General features: G+C 44.7%; 1 protein-coding gene and 2 pseudogenes across 3 annotated transcripts in view; 1 reads left to right on the top strand and 2 right to left on the bottom strand.

The window, feature by feature from the left end:
* Window positions 1-12,181, bottom strand: part of Trappc9 (trafficking protein particle complex subunit 9) — a 486,162-nt gene that overhangs the window by 128,068 nt on the left and 345,913 nt on the right. The gene's annotated exons all lie outside the window — the stretch shown is intronic.
* LOC115029437 (U7 small nuclear RNA) lies at window positions 7,052-7,118 on the bottom strand (annotated as a pseudogene).
* Window positions 11,141-11,634, top strand: LOC110310120 (large ribosomal subunit protein eL29 pseudogene; annotated as a pseudogene).

The raw sequence follows: 12,181 nt of genomic DNA, 5'->3' as shown, positions 1-12,181 counted from the left end.
GCTCAGCTGAGAGTACCTGCTTTCTCTTGTCAGCTCAGCTTCCTGAACAATGGAGAAAATAACTCAAAGAGGCTTAAAGACAAAGACAGGATAGGAGGCTAACGGTGAGCAGCTGTCACTGCTGCTACTACAATGCCCCCCCCCCCCCCCGCCGCCGCTGCCATATGCTCCATCCTTTACCTCACTCACAAACCCTTTCTGGCACCTCTGCTGCTGATATCTCTAGATGGACAGTCCTGTGGGGTGGCAGGCGCTAAGCCTGGAGTTGACTGCCCAATTCTTGGTAGTTGCACTTAGCTCTGGAGATAATCTCCTTAAGCCTTCAGTGACCAGGGGAATGCAAATCTAGACCATGGCTCTGCCACTATGTGGTTCCTAGCTCCAGATCGACTTTTGATTCTAATCTGCACTGAGGGCCTTGACTGGATGGAAGTGCTCAAAACCATGATGGAAGCTCAGAGCATTCTTACTGAAGAGTCACTGAAACCTGAAACCCAGTGAAACATGGGAAAGCCACATGAAAGATGAAAGGCTTATTCTTGCCATGGTGGTCTGGTTCTATCACTTCTGGGCCTGTGGTGAAACAGGGCATCGTGATGGGGAGGCAGGAAGATCCTCAGAGCAACTGGAAAGCAGAGAAATTGGCAGGAAGGGCCAGAGGCAACAGATGTCCCTGTAGGCAATGCACCAATCCCCGTTAGGAGGGGGACTCTGAACCCAAACTGGATGCTTCAACTACCTGCCAATCAAGCTTTCTATTCTCCTCTCTTCCTTCCTTCCTTCCTTCCTTCCTTCCTTCCTTCCTTCCTTCCTTCCTTCCTTCCTTCCTTTCTTCTTTCTTGATTTCTTAATTTCTTTCTTTTTTTTTTTTCCTGGGCAGTAAAAAGGAGAAAATGAAGCATCTCTTTGAGCTTAAGCTCTGAGAGACTTGGCTTTCTCTCAACTGTTAGCACATCTGGCCTTGTAACAGCTGCCTCTTTCTGTTCCCTGTGGCTAATGTCCTGACGCAGGTTACCTTTAGGATGAGTTCACGGTGAGCAGTGCTAGTGTGCACCTGTCATTCTCTAAGTGGCTTTTATTTCCATTGACATCTTGTCCTCACAGTGATCTCAAGGAGCTCTTCTTTCTCTTATTATTACTAAGGAAGAACCAGGCTCACGGTTTAAGTGACCCTTCTCAATGGAGACAGTAAATAAGTCAGTAAATTGCTGCTAGAGCCTGGGTCTGTAACCAGACCTAATTCTCTAGATTCTTCTGGAAGCACAGAGTATGAATGTTCCAAAGAGGTGTTCTGAGATGGTGAGATCTCGTGAGACTCTGGATTACTGCCTATAGTGGCTCTCTCCTGCTGCTGGGAGCAAAGTCTTAGCAAGTGTGCCAGACAAAGGAACACGAGAACACAGGGAGTTCAGCAAACAGAACAAGAGGATGGGTAGATGGCGTGACGTGAAGAGTCTGGGTGCTTGTGTTTAAGAATGAGAAAGAGCAAGACAAGGTAGGACAGCAGGGGACAAGCTGGGGTTCTGCACTAAGCTGAGGAATCACCTGAGGATGGTGGTGGCTGTTAAGACAGAAAAATCATGAGCATGTTCAGGGTGACACGCCCTGCGTGTGTGTAACACCTTTGTTCTCTAATTGGCTGTCACAACAGCCCACACTGATGCATTCTATTATTAGCCCACTCTTCGAAACTGACTCCTAATGACTTGTGGTTACACCATGGATTATTGCATCCCTCAACTCACATCAGAAAAGAGTCTATTTGCAGCAGATGGTGATTAGCAGAGACCCACAACTGGCCAAAGGGTAGAGACTATGAGACTGCAAAACACTCAATCCTAAATGGGGTATCTACATCACACCCATCTCCTCCAGAGGCTCAGAGGTTATTACAGAAGAGGGAACCGAAAGAGTGGGAGAGCCAGAAGTGGCAAATGACAATAAGAACAGTGTCTTGTAGATACAGTGGGACAGCTGTATGTATGAACCCACAGTAGTTGGGATAACATGAACAAGACCTGAGCAAGTCCAAGCAGGATCAAATCCCAACATGGAGGGGAGAGGTAGACACAAAGTCCCACCCCTAGCTGAGGACCTATTGTCAATTAGAAGCTTCTGGGAGAAGGAAAGTTAGTTTTCTTTAAAAGTGTAGACCTTTTTATCTCTAAGTGGAACCACAGATCTCTAGAGGAAAATCACCTATCCAAGAATATGTGTGTTAGGTCCAAAGTGCATTCCCTATCCCATCCCCCTACCTTCACACCCCCACCCCCATCCCCTACCCTGACACCCAAACGGCAATGCTGGTGACAAAAGGACTCTGATCTAGTAAACAGGAGGATTGTTATTGGGTAAACAGAAGTGTAAATTCAGCATTTCTCTGCAGATCTCAATAAGACAAACTTCTGTTTTCTAGGTCCCTCCTTTAATCTCCAAAAGGACATCTAGTTCCTAGTTATTCTGAACAGCCTGCATCAGAGCAAAGGCCCCCAACCTGCTGACTGTCATATAGATACATATATAGTGGTTCTCTCCGCCCATCTCATCCCCCACCTAGAGATAGCCTTGGCAGTCTGATTCCCAGTAAACCTTTCTTCTATCCATGGAGTAGTCCCCTTTGGTGGTTTCACAGTGCCCCATGCCCTCTATTACAAGGTAGATAGCAAAACTGGACTTAAAGAGTTTAAGAAAAAAAAAAGATGCACAGTTCTGTGGGCAGGGAAGACAGGTGGGTGGTTCTTAGGAGTCTTGGAGGAGTTACTAAGATCATAGCACATTGAAATTCTTAAAGAACTGTGTCTTTAAAGACTATGAGAGTTTGAGGTACAGCTCAGTTGTACAGAGATTGTCTAGCTTATGTGAGGCAATGAGGTTCAGTCCCAAAAGATGAAAAAAAGAAGTTTAATAAATAAAGTATATGGAATGGAAGAAGAGAGAAAGAGAGAGAGAAAAAGAGAAAGCTAAGGAGCCAGACTAGACATGAATCCAAGCGGACTAGGGTTGCTGATATGACTATCTCTATAGAGTCCAGGGCAGTGATGAGTTCCCTGAATTGAGAGGCAAAGAACTTGTAAGAGCAAATAGTTATCTTGATACAAAAACAATGAACTTAAACCTTCACCTTGCACCTCTACTATAACCATCAACTCAAAATGTACTGCAGAGCTACAAGCAAAACCCAAACCATAAAACCTAACAAAGCACAGAGAGTGTCTGTGGACATCCCTAGGTTCAACAAAACCTAACATCTGACTCATAAATCCGAAACTGATAAACTCACTTCATCAAAATTAAAAAATGTTGCTCTTGGAATAGAGGGAGATAAACCACACAGGAATTGAACACTTGCATATCATATAAATTTACAGATGGAAAATAAATACAAGGCAGAGGGAAAAAAATGAAACATATTGACCCCACTTTGTGTGGGAATGGCATCATGGCACATAGAGGGGAGAGGGATTGCCCTGGTATAAGCAGAGACAAATGTCTAGGCTTTACATTGTGTCACTATATATTGACACACAACATTAAAGGGACCAGCTCTGCAGGCATTGCTGCCCATTCACCAGTTGACTAGCAATTTAGATCCACCAACGTATCTTGTCAGTTTAATATTATAGTTTTATTAACATTAGTTTGGTAACTTGGCATGTGTGTGATTTAGACAAATGATTTCACAAATAGAAGGCCCCTAAGCATAGGATTCTGGAGTTTCTTATATGATACACATGTGAATCTTTTTTATTATAGAACTAGTCATACAGATAGTAAATATAAAAAACAAACAAACAAACAAACAAACAAACAAAAAAACATTGGTTGCCAAACCTTTGCCACAGGAAAGCTGGCCACAGAAAGCCAACTGTCCCCAGCCTTTCAGATGGTCTGAATAGGGCAGGGGACTATGTGCCCCAAGCGAGATTACCTCTCCCCAAGGCCATAAGAACAGCAGAGAAGAAAGCAGACAGAACTCTTAGTCTATAGCCCTCGTAAATATGGAATCTTAGATCTCATTCAAGCCCATCTGACCTTGGTTACCAGGCACAGGACTGGAGCAGAAGCATGGGACACCATGGTATGACCCCAACATCTTAGAAACTGAAAAAAGCAAAGCAAAGCAAAACAAACAAACAAACAAACAAACAACATGATGGGCAAATCTTTAGGAGCCTCATTCATGGGCACAGTTCCCTTGATGGCCTTGGCATTAGAACCAGTCCCTGTGTAGCTGGCTCTGCAGTCTCCCTGAAGGTCCTTGGTTGAACACACACCTTCTGTCCTCCTCTGTCTATCCTGGAAGAGAGCATCTTGGGCTAGCTCAGAAGGAACAACAATTTACTGAGAAAGGGCCCAACATCTCGTCTAATTAGTCCAAAGAGGCTGTGTAGGGCTCTGACGGAGAAATGATGAAAAGCTGGGTGGAAAAATGTTCTGAAATATGCCACTGCTTTGGAAAGAAGAGGGCAAACTCATTGTGCATGGAACACGTTATTCTCCAAAGATAAGGCTTATCCTGTGATAGTCCAAAGACAGTGATTTTCTTCACGGGAACTAAAATAACTTAACTCCAATTAGTCCCAATAGCAATAACTGCTTTTGTCTATAGAAACTTGAACCAGCCTTGACTGTGAAAGTTGCCATGGAAACAGCATGTTTTAGAAGGTGACATGATCAACGACACAGGGAAATAACTGTCTTTGAGGCCTCTAGGACTGAGATAGCCTGGGGAAACTGACTGTTCTAGGGTGGAGGTGGAGGGCAGAAGAGCTAATGCTGAACCCCAAGAGGTAGTCTCCAAAGATTTACCCACTGGAGAGCATGCCATCTTCTATGGGCTAGCATGGGACTTAGCCCTGTTCTCAGACAAATGCAAACAAAAAAGAGGCTGGGTGTATTTCAGAGAAATACAGGCTAGGTGGGGGACACCAGAGGACATACTGCATAGTGACTGCTGGGACCCAGTAGATCTCAGAAATAAAATGAGGTGGCAAGGGCAATGCCAGAGGAGAGCCATAGGACAGTGTCAGGCACCATGGATGGGGTCCTTCCATCTCCCTGGGGGCTTTGGCCACTTGCACAAGAGGACAAAGGGAACAGAGTTGAAGAACAGGTTCCAACAGCCTGTCCATGAGTACAACAGAAATGAAAGACTTCCAGGGTCAGCTTCAGAGAGGTAGCTCAACTGTATTCTGGGTGAATGAAGGGCTATATAGTTTTGGGGAAGGGATCAGCAATTTCTAGGGCTTTTATCATTGGCTAGAGATTAGGGTACTAAAAAATGCCTCATTTGCATGGGAAGGCATTCCAGGAATTCCAGGTGCTTGCTGGACAGGCTGTTGTCCAGAAAAAAGAAGTTGAACCTACAATGCTGGCATTCTATAGGTAGAGGGTGGGGATCTCGAGCTCCCCAGACAAGGTCAGGGAAGGGCAAGCCCTGATGGTAAAGGGAGTCCTCTGTTTTACACTGAATTCAGAAGAGCTATCCTGACTCCAAGGTTGGTTATTTTCTCTGGTAATTCTACCTGGACATGGTAGACTGTGACCTTAATTTGCAGGGTTTTCCCACACATGGGACCTAAACTTAGGAATAATGCTGAGCAGGATAGCAGAAGTAAAGGTGCCCTGCGGGATGAGGTGGTGGGACACTAGGAAAAGAGAGAAGCAAGGCAGAGTGCTCACCAGCGGATGCAGACTGCATACAGACAGCTGACAGTACAATATTAGCACTGGAAGGCTCAGATAGTAGAATTTGCAAGGGTTTTGGGCCAGCCTGGGATACATTATAAAATCTTACCTCAAAAAATTAAGTAAGTAAGTAAGTATGTAAGTAAATAGAGCCATCCAGTGTAATGTTAGTGACGAGAGGAACCCTATAAACACCCGCGCCCTGTGCAGCCAGTTCCAGACACCCTAAGCCTTGCTCTGGGGACCTGAGAGGGACTCAGCACTGAACAGACTTGACTGAATGAAGACTCCAAAGTTGTCCTGGAGAACAAGCTCACCTAAAACACAAGGTGGCCAGCATGGGAGAACAAGTTACTTCAGCAGCAGGCTCCCTCTGGTGAGCTTCTCTGCACAGGTTTCCTGAATTCATTCTAGGACCCACATTGTTTTCAAATTCTCATGTTCAAAGGCTCCAGAGAACCAGCAGCCCACTGAGTGCCCCCAGAGCCCAGGCACACTAAAGGTATCTTGGATGTTGGTGAAAAACAAGTTGAAATGGGCAAGAGTTGTGTTCAAATCTTTCCCAGACAAAGCAAGCAAACCCAAACATACACTAGACAATGATGACAGGGGTAAAGGACCATGGTAGTACTTTGAAAACTAAACATAGCTTGGAAATGCAATATAACTTGTATCTCTGACAAGTAATAAAGCCTGCTGTGTAGTACACACACTGGAAAATTCTAAAGAAAACTATTACCTGTGATACCCGCCCCCCATGGCTTCAGTTTTACATATTTCCAGTCACATACACAGGTATATGCATTATTCATGTCAGCTAATTTTTATGATGCTGGCATCTTATTTCAAATGTCATTTTGTATCCCTCCTATCACAGGTATGTTCAAAGCTGAACCCTAAGCTGGAACTTGATGTTGATGCTTCCCTGTGGTCCCAATTCTGAGAAACAAGTGGCAATTCCCTCAGGCTCTGAGGTAGTGGTTTTCAACCTTCCAAATGCTACAACCCTTTCATATAGTTCTTCATGTTGTAACCATAAAATTATTTGATTGCTGCTTCATAACGGTAATTTGCTGATGCTAGGAATCATAATGTAAATATCTTATTTGTTGCCAAGGACCAGCCTTTACTTGGAGAACAGTTCAAGGTATTTGGGAGCAGCAAAGAAATGACTTGAGGTCAATCATGGGTACAAACTGACAACCTTGTGTTCTGCTTAAGATGGTTCTCCAAAAAGCTTTATAGATACCGATACCACTTGGCTCTGCAGTCTGCTCCAGACAGCTTTCTGCTTGAGACAGCTCTCTGGTAAAGATAGCTTTCTCCTGCTAGAAACAAATTTTCAAAGCTCTATGGATAGTTCATGGGTTTTCTGACCAAAGTCAGAAAAGCTGCTAGAAAAAAACATTCTAAAAGAGCTGTGTTCACTCTCCAAGCAGTTCTCTCTGGGTAGCTCTCTCTTGCAGACCAAAGCCCAGTCTTTTTATTTACATATCAATTCAGTCATTTACTCCAGGTACCCTTTTGATTATCCCAGGAATCAGCATCCTTAACCCCTTGATTCCTTGAAAAGAACAGCAAGTATAATTTTTAAACATTTCAAATGAATTCAGAGATATCCTGGCCTTTGTAAGTACAGACAGTAAGCTAGCTAGGTGAAATCCTGTCCTGAGATTACCATTCCTACCATGTCTGGACCTAAATTCACATGTCCCAGGCTGATCTTAAACTCAGGAATCTGCCTGTATTTGTTATCTTTCTGACAACCTGGCTGCCTTTGTTCTGTTAGGTCCATGAAGCTCTTCACACCATTCATATTGCATCCTTATATTTTGCATTCTTGAACTCATGTTATCAGAGCTCTTTCCCACAGCCTTAAGGACTGTTCTAAAGGTCACAGCATTTACATTTTGCTAAGGACATTAGACATACCCTCACCTCCTGAACTCCTGCTGTCTCTGATTATTATGGAGTTATTAACTGTGGCAGAGAAGACAGTTCCCTAAAGAAGAACATAAAATAAACAAGCAAGTCTTATGCCTAGCAACTGTTAACACTTGTGGAGGCCCAAGTCCTGCTAGCTCTGTTCCAGGAGCAGGGATCATGTCATACTGCCTCTTGTGCATGGACATGCAGGACTTGACTATTTGTGACTCCAAAGGGGTCTTGACCCACACAGGTTTGGAACTGCTGCTCTATGAGAACATGTGTGACGCCTACTGCCGGGGATAGGGGAATGCACGGCATAGGTAAAGTAGCAACAGAACAGAAAGTCCATTACAATGCCCAGAAGTCAGGAGAATACATAGCCTAACATTATAAATTCTGTAAAAGCACAATTTTCTTAATAGCTATCTAACAGTTGACTAATAGATGTCAGACATTTTAGTTGTTTTCATATTATAAGTAACATATAAGCATCCTGATGTCCAGGACTTGATCAGAGTTTCAAATACTTTTATGAGAATTGATTAACAGGAGGGAATTGCTCTCTAGCTCCAAGCCTTCAAGGCTATGTGTTAGATGTGGATGGGTGGCCTTGTGGTAAGGCAAGAAGGTGTGTTTATCTACATGGAAAACTGAGCATCCATGTAGAACATTGAAAGGTAAGGGGACAAGGTGACCTGAGGCCCTGGAGAGAAAGCGTTGTCTCATTCTCAGGCAAAGAAACCACTGTATCCTCCCAAAATACCCTGGATGTCCATGAGCCACATCTACCCAGAGGGGAAAAAAAAGAGAGTGGAAATAGGAGTGAGCTCTAACCAGTGTCCTCAAAGTTGTCCTCATGTGGCTCCATGCCAGGCCCAGGAGCTATGAAGTAAGGGAAATGCCAAAGATCCACACTTTTGAACAAACAGCTAAACCATACTTGTTAGACAGCATGTGTACTGCACAAACTCTTGCTATCCATATGGTGTTGAATGAGTGCTATATTGTGGGGTTGTACACTACTTCCCGCTCCTCCATCATCTTCTAAGCATCTTCTACCTCCTGATGTTTGCATCCCTGCACTAGAATCTACCACGGTATAGCAGGAGGAACAGAGACCCATCTCACACACACTGCTGAGTCCACAGCACCAGAGTGGCAGCTTCAGTAAACACTGCAGAAGAGTGAACAGCTACCTAAGGCAACTTCTACAACAGGGCATGCTATTCCCTTCTCTCAACTTCTGTTACTGCCGGCCAAATGGTGTGTCTGTCCTCTCATAACGAGGGAATCCCACGTACCTAGTTCAAGTCTTATTATGGGGCAGATAATCACTTCTTTATTAGTAAGATAAGGATATGTGAGTCACCTGAGACCACTGGGTTCAGGAAACCCAGTTTCTATGCATACTACCAATCTAATCTGTCCCATAACATTCATGTGTGCTGAACACCATAAATACATCCATCACAATAGGCAGCCAAGTAAGCTGGGAACCCCAAAGAGTTTATATCAGTAGACCCAGTTTAGAGTTGGCAAGAGTTCTCTGATTCTGTGGGCTGGGGGGGGGGGCCGCTTGGCCTCTAGAAGCTTCTGTACCCCTGTCTATATAGAGCTAATATTATAAACCATCCCAAGAGCGTTAACTTTGGTGAAGATTAAAGACCATCAGCAGGAAGAAACTAGGTTGGGTGTGGGGGAGGGCGTGAGAGCAGAAGCCTCACCTCACCTTAGCCTCCCGGGCATGCAGGGAGTGGGAATTCCACACACCTGCAAATGTGCACTCCTGTGCTCTGAGATGGTGCACTGAGATTAAGACTCCAGACCAAACACAGAACCAGCAACAACAGAAGAGGCTTGGCTGGCATCTAAAGTCCAGACTCGCAGGCTTTAGGGGCTCAAGAGATTGATGTCAGCTCAGGTAGCTATGAACAGTAGACAGCACATTAGCATGACAAAAATTCATATTTTAAATCCCTGTTGTGGTACCGAGTGCCATCTCTTCTCTAAACTTCATCAGTCAGCTGCTAGGATGGAAAATGAGAGCACCAAGCTGAGTGAGTGCAGGAGGCCAGGACAGACCTCTGAGAGGTGGCTAAGCAGGCACACAGACAGCCCTCCCTGATATCTCTAGGTATAACCTGATGCCCAGCACACCTTCTGCCTATTAGTGATTGCTATGGAAAAAATGGCCACCAGCTTAATGACTTAAAATCATATATATATATATATATATATATATATATATATATATGTGTGTGTGTGTGTGTGTGTGTGTGTGTGTGTGTGTGTGTGCATGTATGTATGTATGTAAATATATATGTATATATACACACATATATACATATATACATATACATACATATATACACATGCATACATGCACACACACATATGCCATCTTATGGTTCCAGAGGTCTGCAAAGGAACCCAGAGGTGATGTTTCTTCTCTACACCCTTAGGCAAAGATTTGCCTTCTTAACTCTGCAGCTTCTGGGAGCCATCTATATTCTTGGGTTGAGGGTCTAGTCCCATGTGTTTTCATTCCTATCCCTTCTGACACACCCTATGTCCTCTCTCCCCCTTAAAATGATCCCTATAGTCAGTTTGGGCACACCTTGACAATCTATTGTTTCCAGTGCATCCTTCATTTGATACACCTGCAAAATCCAGTCTCCCACAGAAGTGGCATAGCCAAGGGCTCTGAGATTATAGTGTTTGAATCTTGGGAGTCAGTAACATTATTGTGCCTCCCACACTTATTGAGCATTTGCCTCTGATACCTGGGAATATGGGAAGAATAAAGAAGATGCATGGAGGTGAGTGACAGAATGATGGGGGAGGTTAGCACACAGAGGACACAGAAGAAGGAAGCATCTTAGGAGACCAGCAAAGTCCATGGCAGGGAAGTTACCTGGAGTAGTCCTGAGCACAAGGGAGAAATGCTCAAGACCAGCAGATGTGGCACACATGCATGGTACATGGGGCCAGTTCACACATGATTCTACTGTAGCATCAGAGAGTCTGCAACTCCCATACATGTGGGCGCGCACACGCGCATACACACACATACACACACACACACACACACACACGGGGGGGTGGGGGAGTAATAGGGACAGAGAGACAGAGTGAGACTGAGAAAGAGACAGACAGAGTGAGAGCAAGAGAACATGTGTGTGTGTGTATGTGTGTGTGTGTGTGTGTGTGTGTGTGTGTGTGTGTGTGAGAGAGAGAGAGAGAGAGAGAGAGAGAGAGAGAGAGAGAGAGAGAGAGAGAGAGACTGAAACTGACTGAGACCCATGGCCTTAGGGAAGATGCAAGAGTCCTGGATGAAAAATCCCCAAACCATGTAGTAGGCAATTCTTCTACTTTCCTCAAAAAACAAAAACAAAACAAAACCTGTGATAGTGAGCTCCCATAGCTCAGTGGACATCAGAGGCACATTTGAGAGACTCACTACAAATGTGCAGAGCTGAATCTTGAAAAAGATGCCCTCTCTGTTCCAGTTCCAGGTGCTGTGGGAGCTGCGGATTACCGTGCAGACATGGCCAAGTCCAAGAACCATACCACATACAACCAGTCCCACAGATGGCACAGAAATGGCATCAAGAAACCCCGGTCACCAAGATACGAATCTCTTAAGGGCATTGACCCCAAGTTCCTGAGGAACATGCGCTTTACCAAGAAGCACAACTAGAAAGGCCTGAAGAAGATGCAGGCCAGCAATGCAAAGGCAGTGAGTGCACGTGCAGAGGCATCAAGGCCCTGGTGAAGCCTCAGGCCAGCAAGCCCAAGATGCCAAAGGGCCCTAGGCACAAACTCAGCCGCCTGGCTTTCATCACTCACCCCAAGCTTGGGAAGCAGGTTCGAGGCTACATGGCCAAGGGTCAGAGGCTTTGCCAACCAAAGCCCAAGGTTCAAACCAAGGCAGAGGCCAAAGCTCCAACTAAGGCTCAGGCTTCAGCTCCATCCCAGGCTCCCAAAGGTGCCCAGGTCTCTGTGAAGGCCCCATAGAAAAGGCTCCTGCTAGTGTGAAGACAGATGGACTGCTGTGACACACCTACCCACGCATTATTTGCAGATGACCAGTGTCCTATGCTGTTTTTACAAATAAACTCAGGCAAGATGTGTTGAAGAAGAGAAGAGAAGAGAAGAGAAGAGAAGAGAAGAGAAGAGAAGAGAAGAGAAGAGAAGAGAAGAGAAGAGAAGAGAAGAGAAGGGAAGAGGGAAGAGGGAAGAGGGAAGAGGAAGAGGAAGAGGAAGAGGAAAAAGAGATGCAAGAGCAGTTTCTTTAAAATGAACTAACTAACTAACTAAGAACATTAAGAAATGAAATCAGGCTAGAATGTGGGACAACTGTCTAAACTGGTGTACCCAGTAAACTTGAGGAAAAGCAATTTTTGATAGAAGCTACATTTTTTTATTTGCCTAAAATACTCAACGTTTCTACCAAGGGCCTCTGACCCCAGTTATCAATGCATGCTCCTGAGAAACTCAGGCGGTGAGGGTAGGTGAGGAGAGCTGTGCAAAGATGAACTGCAGGTTCATTTATCCCAGGAAA

This window comes from Mus caroli, unplaced genomic scaffold (assembly GCF_978045245.1).
Source record: "Mus caroli unplaced genomic scaffold, Mus_caroli_1 scaffold_16, whole genome shotgun sequence".
NCBI classification, from domain to species: Eukaryota; Metazoa; Chordata; class Mammalia; order Rodentia; family Muridae; genus Mus; species Mus caroli.
This window is presented reverse-complemented; position numbering and strand designations above follow the sequence as displayed.